Genomic DNA, 20,938 nt, shown 5'->3' with positions numbered 1-20,938 from the left:
GAAATGTGCTTTTTTTTTTTTTTTTTTGGGTGGTGGTGGGGGAGCTGCATCGCATGACCTGTGGGATCTTAGTTCTTTAACTAGGAATTGAACCAGGGCCCCAAGCAGTGGAAACTCAGAGTTCTAACCACTGGTCTGCCAGGGGATTCCCTCAAAAATACTTTGGATATTGTTAAATAAATATACCATTAAAATTAATTTCACCCATTCCTTTGTACTCTTTTAACTGTGGCTACTAGAAAATTTTACGTTACATATTTGGCTTGCATTATATTTTGATTGGATAAAAACTGTTCTAGCCTGAGAGTTGAGTTGGACATGTTGGAATAATAATACAAAACTGCAAAGATTAATTACTTGGGGAGGTTCGGGGTGAGAGTAAAGGCCAGATATCCCCTTACTCACTGCCCCCCTATGTCTGGGTCCACACCCCATGGTGGAATGTTACTCTGAATAACCCCACAGCCTCAAGGATAAGATCAGGACTTCTAGTGTTAAATGAAGAGCCTGTGTCTGGGTGGCCATGCTACTCACTTGCTCTGAGTGTGACCTTGGGCAGGTCACTCCACTTGGTTGAACCTTAGTCTATCATCTGTAAAGCTAGACTAAGGGTGAGATTTACCTCGTTGATGGAGGGGATTACCTGAGATAGAATCCAGGTGCAGCTCTTGTGCCAGCACAGTGCCTGGCACATATGCACAGTCGAGTCTTAGCTGGGACAGTGGCTCCTTCTACTGCTAGTCAGGGCTGTTGCTACCGCTGTTGCATCCATGAGCTTGGATTCGGTTTTTCCTTTGGTCCAGATGGGCCAGGGGCCAGAGAGAAAGGAGAAGTTAAAAAAGCTTGAGGGTGGGACTTGGGGTGGGCACTGCGGGGATGCTTTGTTCAGTACCTCTGGGGATTGCTAGACTTTGGGGAAGCTCCTTGGTTCTTTGGGTTCCATAGGTGATCAGGCTAAAGATATGAGCCCATTTTACAGATGAGAAAGGTGAGGGAAAGTGATCAGGCTGTATAGCCAGAGGCTGAATGTAAGGTTTCCCATACCTGTTGTGGAAATATGGGAGCCACTGTTAAGAGGCCCCCTTTGGGGGTTTGTGAGAGCAGAGCCTGAGCTAGAGTCTGGCATTCATGAGGAATGGTTATGACTAGTCTTCCATAGCTGGAAGGGATCTTGACACCATTCAGTATACTGTCTCCTTCTTGAGCTAAAGAAACAGAGACCTGAGTGTGTGTATGTGTGTGTGTGTGTGACCTCTCCAGGATCAGTCAACAAGTTGGTGGCCAAGCTGGAACTGTGTCTGTTTGTTTAGATCCGGCCCTCGGCTCAGCCCTGGCGGGATGGATGGCCCTGCTTGTCAGCCCCTCCTCCTGCCCGGTCCCTGGTGAGGGCTGCTGAGAAAGAGGCTTTTGTTTCATCAGCTCCTTCTGGTTTCCTCTCAAGGTAGCTTTATCACCACCCTCACTCCATCTGCCTGGTTTGCATTTGTCCCTGTTCCAGGTTTAAAGGGCCCTGAAATCTGAAGCTTCTACTTTCTTCTACCATCATGTCTACTTTCTGGATAACTGTAGGGGAGGTCACGGGGTTTTCATCAAGAAGGCCTGGGTTCAAATCCCTCTTCTACCATGAGTTCCCTCTATGGCTTCGGTCAAGTCATTGTAATGTTTAGTCACAACATCTTCATCTAAAAAGTAAGTGTTAGTCACTCAGTCGTGTCCAACTCTCTGCGATCCCATGGACTGTAGCCCCCCAGGCTCCTCTGTCCATGAAATTCTCCAGGCAAGAATACTGGAGTGGGTAGCCATTTCCTTCTCTAGGGGATCTTCCCCACCCAGGGATTGAACCTGGGTCTCCCACATTGCAGGCAGATTCTTTACCGTCTGAGCCACAGGGAGGAACCCAAATGGTGAATGAGTGTATAACCTGGCGGGTAAGAACCTGAACTCTGGGTCTCACTCCAGCATGGATCCTCTAATGCTCTTCAGTGAGTCTTTTCACCTTCTGGGGTCCCAGGGTCCACATCTGGAAATGGCGGATGCTGTCTCCTGGGTTGTTGTGATAAGGAACTTTGCTGAGTTCTTCACAGGCAGTGTCTCATTGAATCCTCCCTTTAGCCCTGGAAGTGGACGCTCTTACTCCTGTTTTCCAAATGAGGAAACTGAGGCTCAGAGCAGTGACTTTCCCCCAGCCACTTTGCTGGAGAGTGGTAAAGCCAGAATTCAAACCAGGTCTGCATGGCTGCAGAAGGTGAAAGTGTTAGTCGCTCAGTCATGTCCAACTCTTTGCGACCCCATGGACTGTAGCCTGCCAGGCTCCTCTGTCCATGGGATTCTCCAGGCAAGAATACTGGAATGGGTTGCCATACCCTTCTCCAGGGGATCTTCCTGACCCAGGGATCAACCCAGCTGCAGAGTCCCAGCTTAAACCACTGCACTGCACTGCCTCCCAGGTCCCTTGGTAGCTGATCCCCCAGGTTGAAACTGGATTTCGGGAAACATTAGATGGGGAAACAGGTTGTAAGCTACTGGGTGACAGATGTTATAGCTGCAAGGCCCGTGACCTGAGGCCTCTTGTGTGGGGGAGCAGGAACAAGGCACCTGCTCCTGCTGTTTCAGCCTCAGCCCAGGTGATCTTCCCATTTGCTTGATTCTTATTTTCTGTGTGAAGCAGAAACACCTCATCCAACCTGGAGGTTACTGTTCTGAGTATGTGAATCCAGGGGACCCGAGGTTTCTCCTCCAGTGATTCTGCCCATCGTGTACTAGGCCAGGCCTGCAGTTGGGGCTGAAAGATGATTAAAAATGGGCTTCAATAACCTGTGGGTGGGGACTTCCCTGGTGGTCCAGTGGTTAAGAATCCACCTTACAATGCAGGGGATGTGGGTTTGATCCCTGCTCTAAGCCCGTGCATCACAACAAAAGATCCCATGTGATGCGATGAAGATTCTACATGCCACAACTAAGACCCAATGCAGCCAAATAAGTAAATATTAAAAAAAAAAAAAAACCCAAACTGAATGAATTAGCTCGGAACAGAATATTAATGCTATGAAGACCTTAGGGACCCCTGAGTCCAACCATGTTTATTTTACAGATGGGGAAACTGAGGTAAGGATAGGCCAGGTTGAAAGAACAGTGGCTATGTTTTGTCCTGGGTGGAGACCAGGGGACTGCTGTGAAAGGGGCACCTGAGGAGTAGGCAGACCTTTCTCTTCCTTATCCCCCAGATCTGGTCCACCAATGATTTCTGGGAATGCATGTGTGCGTGTGTGCTCAGTCGCTTCAGTCTTATCTGGCTCTTTGCGACCCCATGGACTGTAGCCTGCCAGGCTCCTCTGTCCATGGGATTCTCCAGGCAAGAATACTGGAGTGGGTTGCCATTTCCTTCTCCAGGGGATCTTCCCAACCCCGGGATTGAGCCCGAGTCTCTTAGGTCTCCTGCATTGGCAGGCCGGTTCTTTACCACTGGCACCACCTGGGAAGGTCATTTCTGGGGATACCACTGCTCAAAGAGCTCTGGAATCCAGCCACCAGGTTCCAGGTCTGCTGTCCCCACCCCAGCCTGGGTCCTTATCATGTGCCCCCAGACAACCACAGCAGCCTCCAACTCACATGCCTAAAGCTACTCTGGCCTGTTTTCAGTCCATTCTCAACCCTGCAGGTCAATGGTTTCCCGTTGCTTTTAGACTCTCGAGACCGAATTCTTTACCTTACCCTCCGAGGCCCTTCCTGGCCTGGCCCCTGCAGGCCGCTCCAGTTTCATATTTGTTACTTTCCCTTTGGCTCCGCAGAGTCACACGGGCCTTTCTGTGTAACAGGTTCAGCAACTTCCTGAAGGTTCCTCAGAGAGTCAAATGCCAGCCTCTCAGTTTCCAACTCCATGCTGGGTCCACAAACTCAGTTCGGAGGCACTAACGCTGTCTGCTCCTTCCAGGTGTCTGACTGCCGTCCTTCCACCCGGGGAGCTGGTGTGGTCGGAGCCGGGGTGAGTGTTCCAGAGGCCCAGCCTCCTCTGCTCAGGTTGGACAAATTGACCTTTCAGCCCTCAGGCTCTTTTAATGTATTTTACTGCTGGGGAGGTGGGAGAGTTTGTCTAGGCTACAGATTCCTGGTGGGCTTGAAAAACGGGGGCAGTGTTGAGAGTTCTCTCTGGTTTGGGCTTATTTTGAGGAAGGGACTGAAATGGGTACTCGTTAAGTGCCTCTGTGTTAGTCAGCGTGCTTTGCCCCAATCGCTTATCCATCCACCATGCCTGGGGGTGAGTAACCTTGAACCTAGAAGCCAGATCCGCTGACCTGAGGCCCTGGTTTTCTTTTACTAACCGCTTGGAGTTTGTAGACTAGATTCAGAAGGGAGTGTTTTCATTCTGGTTCTGCCACTGATTCCTACATGACCTTGGGCAGCTACCTCCCTCTCAGGGTCATATCTACATTGTCAGGGTAGGGCAGAGGTGGAGTCAGGGTGAAAGAGTTGCTTTGAAATCTTCCTGCAGTGAAATCTCCTTTTCAAGTGAACCCCAAAGAATCTCACTGTACCAAACAGTACAGGAGTTGCAGTCGTGGTCAAAGTTGGGGTGAGCCTGGGGGACTCTAACTGGCTAATTCCTCAGCTTCTGGAAGCCCTCCAACAATGCCGTGGAACTGTCCTGAGCTCTGTGCAAGATACTTCACAAACCACTGGCCTGGGGCGTGTCAAAGCCGCTTTCCACCTCCTGGTGACCCTGGCAGGTTGAGGGCGTGGAGAGGGAACTGAGCCAAGAAGTTATACTGGTCAGGGAGATCGCGAAGTAATAGGCAGATGTCATTGTGGGGTTATTAGTAAGGCACAACTGTCAGGGTTCTAGAATCCGCTGTTTTCTTTTTGTGTTTTCTGGCCTCACACATGCAGCATGCAGGATGATAGTTCCCCAGCTGAGGATCTAACCCACGCCTCCTGCAGTGGAAGCGCAGAGTTCTAACCGCTGGACCACCAGGGACACCCCACTCTGGTTTTCATTTTTGATTAGACATAAAGCGCCTCTCTCTACCCTAGGGGAACTCCTGTGTGTGTGTGTGTGTGTGTGTGTAGGCAGCAGCGGCTGTGGGTGTTGAGGTGGGGCTGGGCAGACCAGGGCAGATAGAATAAATGCCAAGCAGAGCTGGGAGCATGTTGCTCCCAGGGGTGGCAGGGATTCAGGTGGCTTTAGCTCCAGTTGAAAGGAATGATTTGGCTCTTTCCGGCCAGTGCACGGGCCCAATGGAGGTCTCTGGGCAGGAAGCACTGGGAACAAGGAATCCTCTGTCTGCAGTCGCAGCACAGCTTGGACAGAGGAGGTGGATTACGAGTTCCTGGGAGGCGGCCTTCTGCGCTTTGCCTGACATTTGGGCAAATGGGTGGGGAGAAGGGGAACTGAGTGTATGTGTGTATGGTGGAGAAGAAGGTCGAGTTTGGGTCATAACATTTATTCCACAAGTTCCTTGAGCTTCTGGAAGCCTTCTAAGGAGCCAGGTTCAGAGGCAGGCGATCCTGGAGGGGTCAGAGCTGAGAAAGGTGAGACTCTAGAACCAGATGGGGCTAGTGGTAAAGAACGTGCCTACAAGTGCAGGAGACGCCAGAGTCTCGGGTTCGATCCCTGGGTGAGGAAGATCCCCTGAAGGAGGAAATGGCAACCCACTCCAGTATTCTTGCCTGAAGAATCCCATGGACAGAGGAGCCTGGCGGGCTACATTCCATAGGGTTGCAGAGTTGGACATGAATGAAGTGACTTAGCACGCATGCACTAGAAGATATTAGCCGCCATCAGTTTACCAGAGGACACAGGAAGTGTGAGAGATGATAGATTTTCGTGGGCAGCCTGGTGCAGTGGAATTCATTCCGCCTGCGAGTCCGGAGCCCTGCATTCAAGTCTTTGCTCTGACACTGACTTGCTCCGTGACCTTGGTCTCATCACTTTCCCATTCTGGGCCTTGGTTTTCTTTTTTGGAGAATGGAGATAGACACATCAGCCTTGGTTACCTCTTAATGCTCTTTTGAGCATCCATTAGAATCAGGTATTTCACATCTTTGGAGGCAGCAGAATCCCGATACATAAGCATTTGAAACAGAACCACTGTGGTTGAATTTGCAGCAGTTACCTAGAATCTTGCTGCCCTCCTACTGCCCTTTGTTCCATGGCTGTTTTGGTTTTGCTTTTGGCTGTGCTGGGTCTTCACTGTAGCATGCCAGCTTTCTCCACTTGTGGTGCTCAGGCTTAGTTACCCTGCAGCCTGTGGGATCTTAGTTCCCTGACCAGGGATTGAACCCACGTCCTCTTCATTGGAAGGCAGACTCTTAACCACTGGACCGCCAGTAAAGTCTCCCCATGGGTGTTCTTGGAGGTGCCTCTGCAGGCTCCTAGGGCTCTGGGAGGCAGTGTCTGAAGACCACGGGATCAGGATGATTCTTGAGAACATGCTTTGCAGACTGTCCTTTGTAGCGCAGATAACAGAGATTGTGCTGGGACACACAGGAGCAGCCTTAATACTGCTGCGGCCCTGCCCTGCCCACGGCCAGCTCAGACTGTATCTTGGTTAGGGCCTATAAAATTGGACCTGGCTTTTTCAGAAACAAGTGACAAAAGCTCTATTCAAAGTGACTTAAACCAGAAAAGGACTTGAATGGATCCTGGGCAGTTCATGGAATTGTAGGATGAGAAACCAGGTAGATGTTCCATCTGTCTCCATCACAGCTTGTCTCTCCTTTCTGTCCTTCTGAGGAACTGGCTGACCACTGCCCTAGCTTAGCAACCCAAACAGAAAGTTGTTGTTCCATCACTAAGTTGTGTCTGACTCTTTGGGACCCCATGGACTGCAGCACACCAGGACTCCCTGTCCTGCACTATCTGCTGGAGTTTGCTCAAACTCGTGTCTATTTGATGCCATCCTACCATCTCACCCTCTGTTGCCCCTTCTCCTCCTGCCCTGAATGTTTCCCAGCTTCAGTGAAAGTGAAAGCTGCTCGGTTGTGTCTGACTCTTTGCAACCCCATGAACTATACAGTGCTTGGAATTCTCTAGGCCAGAATACTGGAGTGGGTAGCCTTTCCCTTCTTCAGGGGATCTTCCAGCCCAGGGATTGAACCCAGGTCTCCCTCATTGCAGGTGGATTCTTTACCAGCTGAGCTACAAGGGAAGCCCTCCCAGCCTCAGGGTCTTTTCCAATGAGAAGGTTCTTCACATCAGGTGGCCAAAGTATTGAAGCTTCAGCTTCAGCATTAGTCCTTCCAATGAATATTCAGGGTTGATTTCCTTTAGGATTGACTGGTTGGATCTCCTTGCAGTCTAAGAGTCTCACAAGAGTCTTCTCCAGGACCACAATTCGAAAGCATCAATTCTTTAGTGCTCAGCCTTCTTTATGGTCCAACTCTCACACCTGTACATGATTACTAGGAAAACTATAACTTTGACTATGTGGACCTTTGTCATCCTTTGTCATCAAAGTGATGTCTCTGTTTTTTAATACACTGTCTAGGTTTGTCATAGCTTTTCTTCCAAAGAGCAAGCGTCATTTAATTTCAAGGCTGCAGTCACCATCTGCAGTGATTTTGGAGCCCAAGAAAAAAAAAAATCTGTCACTGTTTCCAATTTTTCCCCATCTATTTGCCATGGAGTTATGGGACCAGATGCCATGATCTTAGTTTTTTGAATGATGGTAGTTTTTCTACGAGGATCTATATATCAACCCAAGGGAAGGATTCTGATTGGTTCAGTCATTGTTGCTAGGGGATTAGGGCCATTCCCTGTAGTGACCAGGCCTGGGTTAAGTGCCTCCTTGTGTAGCAAATAGAGGAGCAGAGCTCTCATTAGAAGAAGGAGTGGAAGGCTACTGGGCAGACAGAGCCATGAGAACATAAAGCGTGTTTGTGGAATCTTGGGTTATAGGAAAATGAGCAGCTTATAGGCCTGCAAGGAACCATAACCCCTCCTCTTCAGTGACAGGAATACAGATATCAACAATGAAAACAATAGGTAATGTTTACTGAGTTACTCTCCTTATGATGAGCATGTTCTATTCCCTTTCTTTTCTTTTTAGTATTTATTTATTTGCTGCACTGAGTCTTAGTTAAGAAATTGAGATCTTCAATTTTCACTGTGGCGTGAGGGGTCTTTAGTTGTGACATGTGAACTTTTAGTTGCGATGTGTGGGATCTAGTTCCCTGACCAAGGATTAAATCTGGGCCCCCTGCATTGGGAGTGGGGAGTCTTAGCCACTGGACTGCCAGGGAAGTCCCTCTATTGCTTTTCATGTGTAATTCCATTTAATCCTCCAGATGCTCCTTTGGGTAGGTACAATTACTCTCCCCATTTTATAGGTGGGAAAACCAAGGCACAGCTAGTGAAGGTCATATACTGAGTAAGAGGAGGAGCTCGGGTTCAAGTTCAAGGAGTCTGGCTTCAGAGCCCACCCTCTGATCACTATGTCCACTGCCTCTGATCAGAAGTTCAAGTGGATTCTATGTCTACTTGCGTGCTGCCCCGTGACACAGCTTGTGACCTGCAGAGGCAGCCAAGCCCAGGTTACTCTCTACTGTGCCACTGGGAAAGGCTTCCTCAGGGTGCATGCAGATCCACCTGTACAGAAATCCATTTGGTATATGGTTCTGTGGGCTTCCCTGGTGGCTCAGTCCGTAAAGAATCTGTCCGCAGTTCAGGAGACCCAGATTCAATCTTCCTGGGTTGGGAAGATCTCCTGGAGGAGGAAATGGCAACCCACCCCAGTATTCTTGCCTGGGAAATTCCATGGACAGAGGATCCTGGCAGGCTACAGTTCATGGGGTCACAAAGAGTCAGACACGGCTGAGTGACTAAGCACACATACGATTTTGTGGTAGGCCTTTCAGGAGATACAAAGAAAAATCATTCATGAACCTACCTGAAAGGTCACCGTAGCAAATAAGTCACGTTCCTGAGCTCTCACACTGGGCCAGGCTCTGTCCTGAGCCCTGAATGGTCATTGTCTCATTTAATTGCAACAACAACTCTATGGAATAGGTGTGATTATTCTCACCATTTTCCAGAGGAAACTGAGGCTCAGAGAGAAGTGACTGTCCCTTGATCAGGTGGCTAACAAGTGGCAAAGGTGACATTTGAATTCATGTCTGTGAGCTCTGTGCCCCACAGAGGGGAAGTCAACGTGTGCAGGTGCGGCCGAGACACAGCCAAGAGTGCAGATCACTGTCAGAGAGGGATGGGAAACTGACACCCAGGGGAAAGGGGCAGCCTGGGGCCCTGGGGCCCAGCAGCCAGAATGTGCTTCCTGGAGGAGAAGGCATGGGCTCTAGGCTTTGGAAGGGGCTGGACTGGGGCAGTGGATTCAGGGAGGGCTCTCCGGGAGAGGGAGCTGCTTGGGAAAAGGCGTTGGAAGGGAGAAGCTGGAGTGGTTCAGTCTGGCCAGAACTAAAGAGCTGGGGTGGGGCAGGGAAGCTAGCCATCTTTCAGGCTTCACAGAAGCCCCGCCCCCCAGTCCGTGTTATTCTCTTCAGAGATGTGAAGAGGTTTGATCATCTCCAGTTGCACCTGGGTGCCCAGGTCTCTTACCTTTTCTCCCAGGCGCCATGTAGAGGGTGGAAAAGACCATGTGGGCACCAACAGGTGTCAGCCCTTCATTCCTGGGGGCAAATGATGGGAAGAGTGCTCCCCTGCTGTCCTTTGCTCAGAGGAGAGGCTTCCCTCCAGGCAGAACGAGCTCAAGGAACCAGGACTATTTCTGGAAAGAGCCTTGTGAGCAGCAGGACTCTCCATCCCCTCCCCAGGCTGAAGCATGGACCTCTATCCCATGGAGAGGCCCCTTTCCTTCCCCCTGCCCCTTCCACACACCGCGGATCTCATCCACCTTGTCAGCAGATGGACTACACCCTCAGAGCCTGGGCTCTGTCCTGAAAGTGCCTTCAGATTTTTTCTTCAAATAACTCAGGTGGAAAATTAGAGGAAGATGATGGTGGTACCGGGAGTCTCCCAGGTTTCAAAGGATGGGAGAATGACAGGCACGTTTATTGAACTGGACTCACGGTGTGTCAGAGGCTTTATCACCCCCATTTACAGAGGAAGAAAATGACAAAGCTAGAGTTGTCACATGAAAGGTGACATCATTGGTTTTTGCAGGAGGGATGGAGGTGGGGGAGACTCAACAGGAGGACACCCCTCCCCTGCCCGACCACCAACAGCCTCCTCCCTGCTCTTGTCCAGAGACTCCTATTATCTCGATGGCTCAGAAATGCTGATTCTGGCTCCCCTGTCTGCCCCTCAGTTTCTTCCCAATGTGAATACAGACTCTTTTCCTGGCTTGCTGTTTGCCTGAGAGCTAGAGGGGCTGTCTCGGGAAGGGGGGGCCAGGCTTCACAAATGTCATCCAGACAGGACACAGATGTTCAGCATTCCTTCTGTGGCCCCTCTTGTCTCTGGGATCCCTGGATTTCTCCAACCCTTCTTGGAGGGATTCCAGCATTTCGCTAGGGGCAACAGAGGTGGAGAAGGGCGGGGGAATTCTTTCATGGGGCGGGACTAGGACTTTTCTATTCATCATCTCATCAGATTTTCCCCATAATCCTGAAAGGGAAGGCACAGAGGCTATATTTATCCCCATTCTGTGGATGGGTTCACTGAGGCTCAGAGAAGGTAAGTGACTTCTCCAAGGTCAGACAGCTAGTGAGTGGCAGAGCAGAGGTGGAAGACAGAAACCAGTGTCTTGGATCCTGACCTTTCTTCCTGCTGCCCAGTGCTGATGGCTCTAAGCACTGCCTCTGGGACTCCCTTTTTGGCCCAAAACGTGCGAGTCATGTCCCCAGTTCACACATTCCCAAGCTTCCTAAGGCCCCAGAAAAAAAACCTTCCTCACCAGTTCTAAATCTGAGCATTCCCTAGCTCGGCCCCAGACTGCTGTTCTTGCCAGTCTCCGCTGACATAAAAGGTTGGCCTTTTTCTTCTGACAAGGTGGAAGAGATTAGCCATTTGTTAGGAGGGATCCCTCTGTAAGGTGTTGGAGGCTCATGTGTCAGCCTGCACATGGGGAAACTGAGGCCAGGGACCTAAACGATCGCTGCATTCAGAGCAGCTAGCGAGACAAGGCTAGGAAGAGACTTGGCTTGGGCCGGCCTCACGTGGCGGGCCCCTTTCCCAGACAGTCCATAATTTGTTGCACTAAGTGGAACACAGTGTCCGCTGAGTGTTTACATTTTGCTCCACTTCTGCCACAGAGAAATTCTTCCTAGGGGCACCCTGGCCTTTCCCAGAAAAGTGGCGTCTGGGCCAAACCAGGGAGGAGCCCCGTGTTCCTAGGAGTGCTGGGGACTACAGCTCGGGGCTTGCTAAGAATAACCAGGATTCTGGAATTAGTGGTGATGGTGGCACAACCCTGTGAATACAGCGTGGGCACCCTCTTTACCTCCAGACCTCCCTGGATTGGGGGCGGCAGGGCATGGGGACTGGCCTCCAGGGCTTTATGTGGTCCTGGGGCAGCTGTGTTGGCCTCTAGAACTCTTTACTGGCCAAGGGAGTTTCCTCGTTTGCTAAACTGGGAACTAAGACTAGGGAAGTGGTAGCAGTGGCTGGCCCTGGATGCAAAGGTGGGATTGGGCGGGGTGTAGCGGTGGGGCAGCATTAGAAAACTAGAAGAGTAGACACTGCTTTCTTTTCTTTTTCTTTGTTTTTTGGCTGTGCTGGTTCTCATCGAGGGGCGTGGGCTTTCTCTAGTTGAGGCACGTGAGGGCTTCTTTAGTTGCAGCACACGGCTTAGTGGCCCTGTGGCCTGCTGCTGCTGCTACTGCTGCTAAATCGCTTCAGTCGTGTCCGACTCTGTGCGACCCCACAGACGGCAGCCCACCAGGCTCCCCCGTCCCTGGGATTCTCCAGGCAAGAACACTGGAGTGGGTTGCCATTTCCTCCTCCAATGCATGAAAGTGAAAAGTGAAAGTGAAGTCGCTCAGTCATGTCCGACTCTTCGTGACCCCATGGACTGCAGCCAACCAGGCTCCTCCGCCCATGGGATTTTCCAGGCAAGAGTGCTGGAGTGGGGTGCCATTGCCTTCTCCGGTCCTGTGACCTATGGGATCTTTGTTCTCTGACCAGAGATTGAACCTAAGTCCCTTGTGTTGGAAGGTGGATTCTTAACCACTGGATCACCAAGGAAACCCCACACTGCTTTTTTCATATGTGTGTCTTACATATGCACAGGTCTTGGGAAAGGTTTGAATGAATGACCTGGGCATGTCTTTTTCCCTCTCCGGGCTTCAGTTTCCCCTACTGGATCCACTCTCCTGAGTCCTTTATATTCCTACTGTTCTATGATCAGTGGCCTAAAACACATGGTTGACAAGCTTTCCTAGAGATCAGTTGCCTCATTTGTCAAACAGGGAGGACAGAATCCGCCAATCCTACCCATGTCAGGGGTTCCTGCTGCAAGGGTCGGAGAAGTGATATCACTTTGTGCCACAACAGGCTTTGGTAAAGGGGAGTAGCTTTAACAAGGCAACAGGCTCCCACCAGGCAGTAGAATGAGCTGGAACTCCAGACTACAATAGACTTGGGTGTAGACCCCTGCTCCACCACCTACTGTGTGGATTTCAATGAGATACTTCATTGCTGTGTGCCTAAGCTTTGCCATCTGTGAAATGCACCCAATAATAGTTCTCACTTCAGAGGTTATGGAGCTGAAATGGGAGAAAGCAGGCAATGAGCAGAGGATTGTGCCTGAGATACAAGTGTCTGAGTCAAGTGTCTCATAACTGATGTGTTTTGTGTTGGTTGCTCAGTCGTGTGTGACTCTTTTGCGACTCCATGGATTGTAGCCCACTAGGCTCCTCTGTCCATGGGATTCTCCAGATAAGAATATTGGAGTGGGTTGCCATTTTCAACTGATAGGTGTTAATTATTGTTGGTGGCAATAATGATGATGGTCACTGACATTTAGAGGAATTCTCAATGACAAACCTAGACAATACGTTAAAAAGCAAAGACATCACATTGCCAACAGAGTTCCATATAGTCAAGGCTGTGGTCTTTCTAGTAGTCACGTACTAATGTAAGAGCTGGACCATAAAGAAGGCTGAGTGCCAAAGAATTGATGCTTTTGAACTGTAGTGCTGGATAAGACTCTTGAGAGTCCCTTGGACAGTCAGGGGATCAGACCTGTCAATCTTAAAGGAAATCAACACTGAATACTCATTGGAAGTACTGATGCTAAAGCTGAAGCTCTAATACTTTGGCCACCTGATACGAACAGCCAACTCATTGGAAAAGACCCTGATGCTGGGAAAGATTGAAGGCAGAAGGAGAAGAGAACAGAGTATGAGATGGTTGGATGGCACCACTGATTCAATGGACATGAACTTTGGCAAATTCTGGGGGATAATGAAGGACAGGGAAGCCTGGTGTGCTGCAGCCCGTGGGGTCGCAAAGAGTCAGACACGACTTGGCAACTGAACAACAAAGTTCTCTGGGGGCCAGCGAGGCTAGTGATGGCAATATTATCATTATGAATAATCTCTTTTATCTCTTTGGCACTTTACAGTTTACAAGGAATGTTCACATCCATCACTGTATATGACTTTCAGAGCATTCACTAAGGGAGGGCAGGGAGGCATCACCATCTCTATTTTACAAATGCGGTTGTGAGTCTTAGGAGAAGTGGCTTGCCCCTGATTTCAGCTCAGGTCCTCACACTTTAGGAGCTCAACTCCTGGTCAGAGGTGCTGTGAGGATCAGCCTCTGGGTCTGGCAGCTGCTGCTGCTGCTAAGTCGCTCCAGTCATGTCCAACTCTGCGACCCCATGGACTGCAGCCTACCAGGCTCCTCCATCCCTGGGATTCTCCAGGGAAGAACACTGGAGTGGGTTGCCATTTCCTTCTCCAATGCAGGAAAGTGAAAAGTGAAAGTGAAGTTGCTCAGTCGTGTCCGACTCTTATCGACCCCATGGACTGCAGCCTACCAGGCTCCTCCGTCCATGGGATTTTCCAGGCAAGAACACTGGAGTGGGTTGCCATTTCCTTCTCCAATGCAGGAAAGTGAAAAGTGAAAGTGAAGTTGCTCAGTCGTGTCCGACTCTTAGCGACCCCATGGACTGCAGCCTACCAGGCTCCTCCGTCCATGGGATTTTCCAGGCAAGAGTACTGGAGTGGGTTGCCACTGCCTTCTCCGGGGTCTGGCAGCACCGACTGGCAAATTGGAGATAACTGTTACCAACACTGATTTTCAGCCTGTAAGTTTTGGAGAGCAAGGGAGCAAGTGACTGAATAAACGACAGAGTGGCTGGCTTGGTGGCCTTGCCAAGTCACAGGAACATGCACACAAGTCTTCAGGTCCATACGTTCAAGATGATTGGAGGAGACCTGTTTAGCTTTGGGGCCCAGGATTTCTGAAGCTGTGGGCCCACAGTGTCCCTGCTTGTTCTACACAACCTGCTTGGATCCTGAGCTTTTTCTGCCTCTCTCTGCTATTTCCTGCTCTGCCACCCCCAGCTCTACTCCCACCCTCAGTGCTTGGGCCTCGGAGTGGATTCTGCCTCCAGTCATTCCTCCATTGAGTCTTTTTTTTTTTCTTTTTTTTTTTTTAGCGGTACTGCATGGCTTGTGGGATCTTAGTTTCCTGACCAGGGATTGCACCCAGGCTCTTGGCAGTGTCAGCATGGAGTCTTAACCACTACACTGCCAGGGAACTCACCTCCACTGAGCCTTGAGTTGGTCAGCCAGTTTGCACTGAATCCGTGCTGTACTCCATGCACGGACCCACGTGCTGGGACACAGAAGCGAACACAGCAGGCACACACGTGATCCGTATCTAACGGCAGAACTTTGTACCAGTCTCTGGCGGTTTCTAAGCAGTGGCGAGGAAGGTGTCTCTAGGTTCCTCCGTGGAATGCATGATTTTGAATTTGGGAAATCGTCTGTGCCATAGGAGATGGCAGGTGCTGGAAGCCCTGGACTGGGAGTCGGGTCTGGTCGCCTCTGCCGCGGCCTTGCTGTGTGACCTTGGGCCGGTCCCTGCCTCTCCCTGGTCCTCCTCCCCATCTACCAAGGGAGGGGATTGGTTGAGATATGAGAATTTGTTGTTGTTGTTCAGTCCCTAAGTTGTGTCCAACTCTTTGCAACCCCATGGGCTGCAACACACCAGGCTTCCCTGTCCTCCCCTAGTTTGCTCAAGTTCATGTCCCTTGAGTCAGTGATGCTATCTAACCATCTCGTCGTCTCCTTTTGCCTTCAGTTGAGATATGAGGATAGTCCCTGACATGTGTGGGGCACCTGCCTGACCCATGTGTCCCAAGATCAAGGCCCAGACTGATGTCGGGGGTCCTTCTTGCTGACAGCGTGGCTTCTGGGTCTTATAGGCCTTGAGAGTGGTTTCTGAACTGGGTTCTGAGCACTTGGGAAAAGTTGATAGAATCATCAATTCCCCCATACTCTGCCCAGGGGGCCCCACCACCCTGGCTGGCACTAGAGCTGATAGAACAGGCTCCAGCCAGGTGCCCCCTGACACAGAGGCCAGCCCCCTCCAGTGGGGGCCCTGCCCACTGACGGGGGTAACTTCTTATGTTTTCCTTTGGGCAGGAGGTGGTGAGAGGTGCAGTGGTCGGGGGGTGAGAGCAACATTTCAAGGCTCCCTGAAACAATGGAGTTGACCTAGTGACCCCACGGGAAAGGCAGCGAGACGGAAGCCCCAGAGGGCAGGTTTGCCCAGGTCCGCAAGAGTCTCAGGGCTCCAGGGTGTCAGGAGTCCCAGGGGTACAGAGCAGAGTCAAGTGTCAAGAGTCTCAGGGCTCCAGAGCTACCAAGGCATGCCCGTCTCCTGACCTCCACCCCCAACAGTCATGACTTGTGCTCAGCCATCTCCTGGCACTTGGTCACTGCAGTTGGGGGGAGGGCAAGATGTCCCTTGAGAGCATGTGTGTCCCCGACAAGGCTGGGAGTGGCGGGACTTAATCCTAGTGGCTGTGGCTGGGAGGGGAGACGTATTTGTGCGTCATAGTTGTCACTTTTCCCTGCTTCCTGTCCTCCCAGGTAAGTTCCTGGGTCTCTTGTCCTGGTGGCTCTGATAGCTGACATTTGAGTGTCCAGAGCGGGAGGGGAAGCAGAGGGCAGGGCTTTGTGCCAGATGGCCAGCTGTGGCTGATTCTGGGTGACAGACCGGTTCACTGCTGGCCCCGGGGCAGTGCCCATGTGGCCTGGCTGGCACGTCTCAGAGGAGCTGCTCTGTGTCCTCCCTGTTTCTTGGCTCTCTCTCTTTTATTGACTGCACCATGTGGGATCTTAGTTCCTCAACCAGGGATTGAACCCGGCCCCCTGCACTGGAAGCACAGCGTCCTAACCGTGGGCCTCCAGGGAAGCCACCGTGGCCCTTAGCTCTCGGTGTCTGCAGCCTGCGTGTGCCTCTCTAACTCTGTGCCCTGCCGCTTGCCCGGGCACAGGCACTGGTTTAGCAGGTTTTGCGGCACCCACAAGCAGTGGGAGGGCTGGGAGCTGGAGAGGGGCAGGAGGAAGGAGGCAGGGCTGCCCTGTCCTTGCCTCCCTCCCCCGACCCCCCCAAGGGCAGCCTCACCTTTGTCCCCTTGGCCGTCTTTCTCAAGGGAGGCTGTGTGGGGAGCTCGTAAGCGGAAGCTGCTGGGACTCCTGGTTCTAGCTCCATCGCTTACTCAGCATGTGAACACGGGCACATCCTTTTTTCTTCTCGGGCCTCAGTGTCTTCATCAGTACAGCAGGGTTTTCAGCTCAGTAATCCTCAAACAGCCACGTACTATGATTCTAGTTCTAGCTCCGCCGTGTTCTTTCTACCCTTAGGCGAGTCATAGCATACCAAGTGCCTCCGGTTCTGAGGGACAGAATGAGGGCCTCAAGCCTTGCTTGCTTCCTGGGGACGATGATAGGATCAGCTAACATGCTAGCAAGTAGCCTGTCTCCATCCGAAGGGTTTTTGTCTTTATAATCTGGCCTGCCCTTATCAGGCTCAAGCAGAAGGAGAGAGTTTACCCAGAGAGGGGCTTACTCCAGCCACTGCCATCCTGAGCCTGGGTCGTTTACTTCTTCTCTCTGTAGATTTAGCAAATCCTTCCCTACCCCAGGACCTGCAGATGGTGACTGCAGCCATGAAATTAAAAGACGCTTGCTCCTTGGAAGAAAAGCTATGACCAACCTAAACAGCACATTAAAAAGCAGAGACATTACTTTGCTGACAAAGGTCCATCTAGTCAAAGCTATGGTTTTTCCAGTAGTCATGTATGGATGTGAGAGTTGGACTATAAAGAAAGCTGAGTTGGAGTATAAAGAAAGCGGATGCTTTTGAACTGTGGTGTTGGAGAAGACTCTTGAGAGTCCCTTGGACTGCAAGGAGATCCAATCAGTCCATCCTAAAGGAAATCAGTCCTGAATAGTCATTGGAAGGACTGATGCTGAAGCTGAAACTCCAATACTTTGGCCACCTGATGTGAAAGAACAGACTCATTGGAAAAGACCCTGATGCTGGGAATGACTGAAGGCAGGAGAAGGGAATGACAGAAGATAAGACGGTTGGATGGCATCACTGACTCGATGGTCATGAATTTGAGCAAGCTCTGGGAATTGGTGATGGACAGGGAGGCATGGCGTGCTGTAGTCCATGGGGTTGCAAAGAGTCGGACATGACTAAGTGACTGAACTGAACTGAACTGAACTGATTCCTTCTGCTTCGAATTCTCTTTCCCTGGCTTTTTGCTGTCTGAGATCCTTCTCATTCTTTACAGCTCAGTTTGGTTAGTTACCTCCCTCCCCAGCCCCACTGCACTGCTCTCTACCTCCACCTCATAATTCTTCATAATGCTTATCACAGTTTGTAACCATTTATCTTGTATTGTATCTTAAAAACGTTTATTTATTTATTTGACTGCATCCGGTCTCAGTTGTGGCCTGTGGGATCTTGGTTGTGGCGCCTGGGCGTCTCTCTAGTTAAGGTCTGGGCTCAGTAGTTGCGGCACTCAGACTTAGTTGCCCTGTGGCATGTGGGATCTTAGTTCTGCAGCCTGCGTCCCCTGCATTGGAAGGCGAATTCTTAACCACTGGGCCACAGGGAAGTCCCTGTCTTCCATTTTTAACCTCATGTTCGCTCCACATTGCAGGGCACCTAAAAGATCTTAAGTAGGTATGTGCTGGATAATTGAATGAATGAATTTTAGGGACACAAGATGCTAGTTAAGTGTTTGGCTCAGGGCATGACTCTTAGCAGGTGCTTAGTAAATGGCAACTTTTAGTGAGAACCAACACGGCAGGGTGGTAAATACCATTGTATTGTGGTTAAGACACACATCCACGGGGGCAGGGATGCAGTGAGAAATTAAGGTTGAAAAGATGAGCTGGTACCAGATTGTGGTGGTCCCCTGATCCTAAGCCAGAGTTTTGACTTTCTGAAAAACATTGCTGAGAGTCACTGATGGGCCAGTAATTTTAATTCCAGAGCTCTGCTCCTGAGCTGGGGGCTCAGACTCTTTGTATACTTGAAGAGGTTGTGCTGTGTGATTGTGGGAGTGCAGGGTTGGAGGCAAACTCAGAGAGAAACAGGCTGGCCCTCCCCAGAGGCGTTCGGAGGCAGGTTATTCCCAAAGGCCCAAAAAGAAGGGGCGCTGCTGGGGACAAACTGTGCTTTCTGCTCCCCACCATAGTGGCACTGTTCCTGGCTGGGGGTGGGGCGAAAGGACTGGGGCCACCTGCGAGTCAGATTCGCTGACAAACGTTCATTTAGTCAAAGCTATGGTTTTTCCAGTAGTTGTATATGCATGGGAGCTAGACCATAAGGAAGACTGAGTGCCGAAGAATTGATGCTTTTGAACTGTGATGCTGGAGAAGACTTTTGAGAGTCCCTTGGACAGCAAGGAGATCAAACCAGTCAATCCTAAAGGAAATCAACCCTGAATATTCACTGGAAGGACTGATGCTGAAGCTGAAGCTCCAATACTCTGGCCACCTAATGTAGCTGACTCATTGGAAAAGACTCTGATGCTGGAAAGACTGAGGGCAAGAAGAGAAGGGGGTGACAGAGGATGAGATGATTGGATGACATCACTGATTCAATGGACATGAATTTTAGCAAACTCCGGGAGATAGTGAAGGACAGGGAAGCCTGGTGTGCTGCAGTTCATGGGGTGGCAAAGAGTCGTACACAACTGAACTACTGAACAAAAGCAGAGTCAGATATATGGATTTCTATTCTAGCTCCTCCCCTTGTCAACCACGTGACTTCTTCCAGCTTCATTCGCATCTCAGATCCCATTTTTCTTCACCCGTAAAGAGGCTGCGTTAAGTACCTGCCTCACAGGGTCTTGGTGAGGATAAATGAAGTAGTGCCTGCAAAGGGCTTAGCAGAGAGCCTGGTGCACATTGAGCTCTCAGGAAAGTCAGCTGTTATCTCCATCCAACGTTGGGGGCTTCGGAAAGGGCATTCCAGACGGAGGGAACTATGAATGCAAAGAAAAACACAGAGATGTGAAACAGGAGGGTGCTTTGAAGTGGCGGAAGTTTGCTGTGCATGCTGGGGACAACAGGAAAAACAAGGGAGACCACAGACAGGCCCAGATCCTGCAGCACATGGGCCAGGAGTTGCATCTTGTCTGGACGGCGATGAGGGCCATTTCAGGGAATGATATGATCTAATTTCTGGAGGCCGGAGGATGGGTTGGAAGGGGAAAGCTGCAGCCCAGAGGCCAGTGGGAAGGCTGTTGGGTGGCCCTGGTGAGAAAGGATGGGCCTAAACTCAGGTGCCTGGAAGGACAAGAGGGAACAGATAAGAGAGTGGGTGACGAGGAGGAGTGGACAAAGTGCAGGGACTGATGAGTGTGGGGTGATGGGGTGAGGGAAGCAGCTGTATCCTGGGGGGCTTCAGGGTTTCTTCCTTTTTGGTGGGATCTTAGTTCCCTGACCAGGGATTGAACCTGAGCCCTCTGCAGTAAAAGCTTGGAATCCTAACCCCTGAACCTCCAGGGAATGCCCTTTTCTATCTTTTTTTTTTTTTTTTTAAGGTTTTTTTTGTTAGGTGCTTGAGGGATCATAGAGCTGAAAGCATAGTGAATGCACATAGGTTTGGACCCAATAGTTAGACTTTTCTGAGAATTAAGAAGCTTCCTGAAAAACCTCTCTTTTTGTTCTGACTCTCGATGTGGAAAGTCTCCCTGAAACCTCTGAATAATTGACTCCTCCCTGAGTGACAAGGGATCCTTCCATGGGGACATTGCACATACTTGTCCCTGCTGGGCTGGAGTCTGGATGAGGGAGCGGGGATGTTCTGGCTTGGCCTGGAGGTGGCTGAGCCGGAGGTTGTATTTGGAAGCTATTTTCAGAGTCCATCAGTTTTCTTGTGATTTTCTTTCGTCTTCTCGAAGTGTGTACAAAGAGACAATTCCAGTGAATGGGAATGTTTTATGCATTCCCAGACTCTGGACCAAGGGCCAGGCAACCTTGCTTTCTTTGTTTTCTTTTAACATTTATATTAATCTATTTGCGTGGCTGTGCCGGGTCTTAGTTGTGGCATGTGGGATCTAGTTCCCTGACTAGAAATCGAACCTGGGCCCCCGGCATTGGGAGCTTGGAGTCTTTGCCACTGGATCACCAGGGAAGTCCCCCAGGCAACCTCTTGAAAGTGGTGTAAGCTAAGCTCCTTCCTGTGTCCTCTCCTCAGACATTTTTTTGGTGAGTGTGGACAGGGAGCCATTCTTCCAAAGAACCGTAGGTCTTAGATTTTACACTTTACAGATGGAGAAAATGAGACTCCAGGAGGAAGGTGATGAGATGTGCTCAGATCCAGCTGTGAATTACTTCTGGGTCTGGGCCGGGCCATGTGCCGCCCTTCCTGGCACTCCTGTGGCTCCATACCAGGCAGCTGGCATGGCCTTTTGGGGAGTGGTCGGGGGTTGGGGGGCTTGATGTGCTGAGGAACGTCCACATAGGCCCCAGGCTCAACTCAGGGTGCACACCTGGCAAG

The 20,938-nt window shown here is 50.6% G+C and overlaps 1 protein-coding gene across 7 annotated transcripts in view; it reads left to right on the top strand.

The window, feature by feature from the left end:
- EPB41L1 (erythrocyte membrane protein band 4.1 like 1) overlaps positions 1-20,938 on the top strand; it is a 177,845-nt gene that overhangs the window by 56,182 nt on the left and 100,725 nt on the right. For 4 of the 7 annotated variants that reach the window (XM_027558659.1, XM_027558643.1, XM_027558645.1 and 1 more), the window contains one exon: positions 3,932-3,982. The exons of the other annotated variants lie outside the window; for them this stretch is intronic. The gene's annotated coding sequence lies outside the window, so the exon portion shown is untranslated. The remainder of the gene's footprint in view (positions 1-3,931; positions 3,983-20,938) is intronic. 7 annotated transcript variants of the gene reach the window in all.

This window comes from Bos indicus x Bos taurus, chromosome 13, assembly GCF_003369695.1.
Source record: "Bos indicus x Bos taurus breed Angus x Brahman F1 hybrid chromosome 13, Bos_hybrid_MaternalHap_v2.0, whole genome shotgun sequence".
In the NCBI taxonomy this organism is placed as follows: Eukaryota; Metazoa; Chordata; class Mammalia; order Artiodactyla; family Bovidae; genus Bos; species Bos indicus x Bos taurus.
The sequence above is the reverse complement of the archived record's forward strand: the minus strand, read 5'-3'. Positions and strand labels throughout refer to the sequence as shown.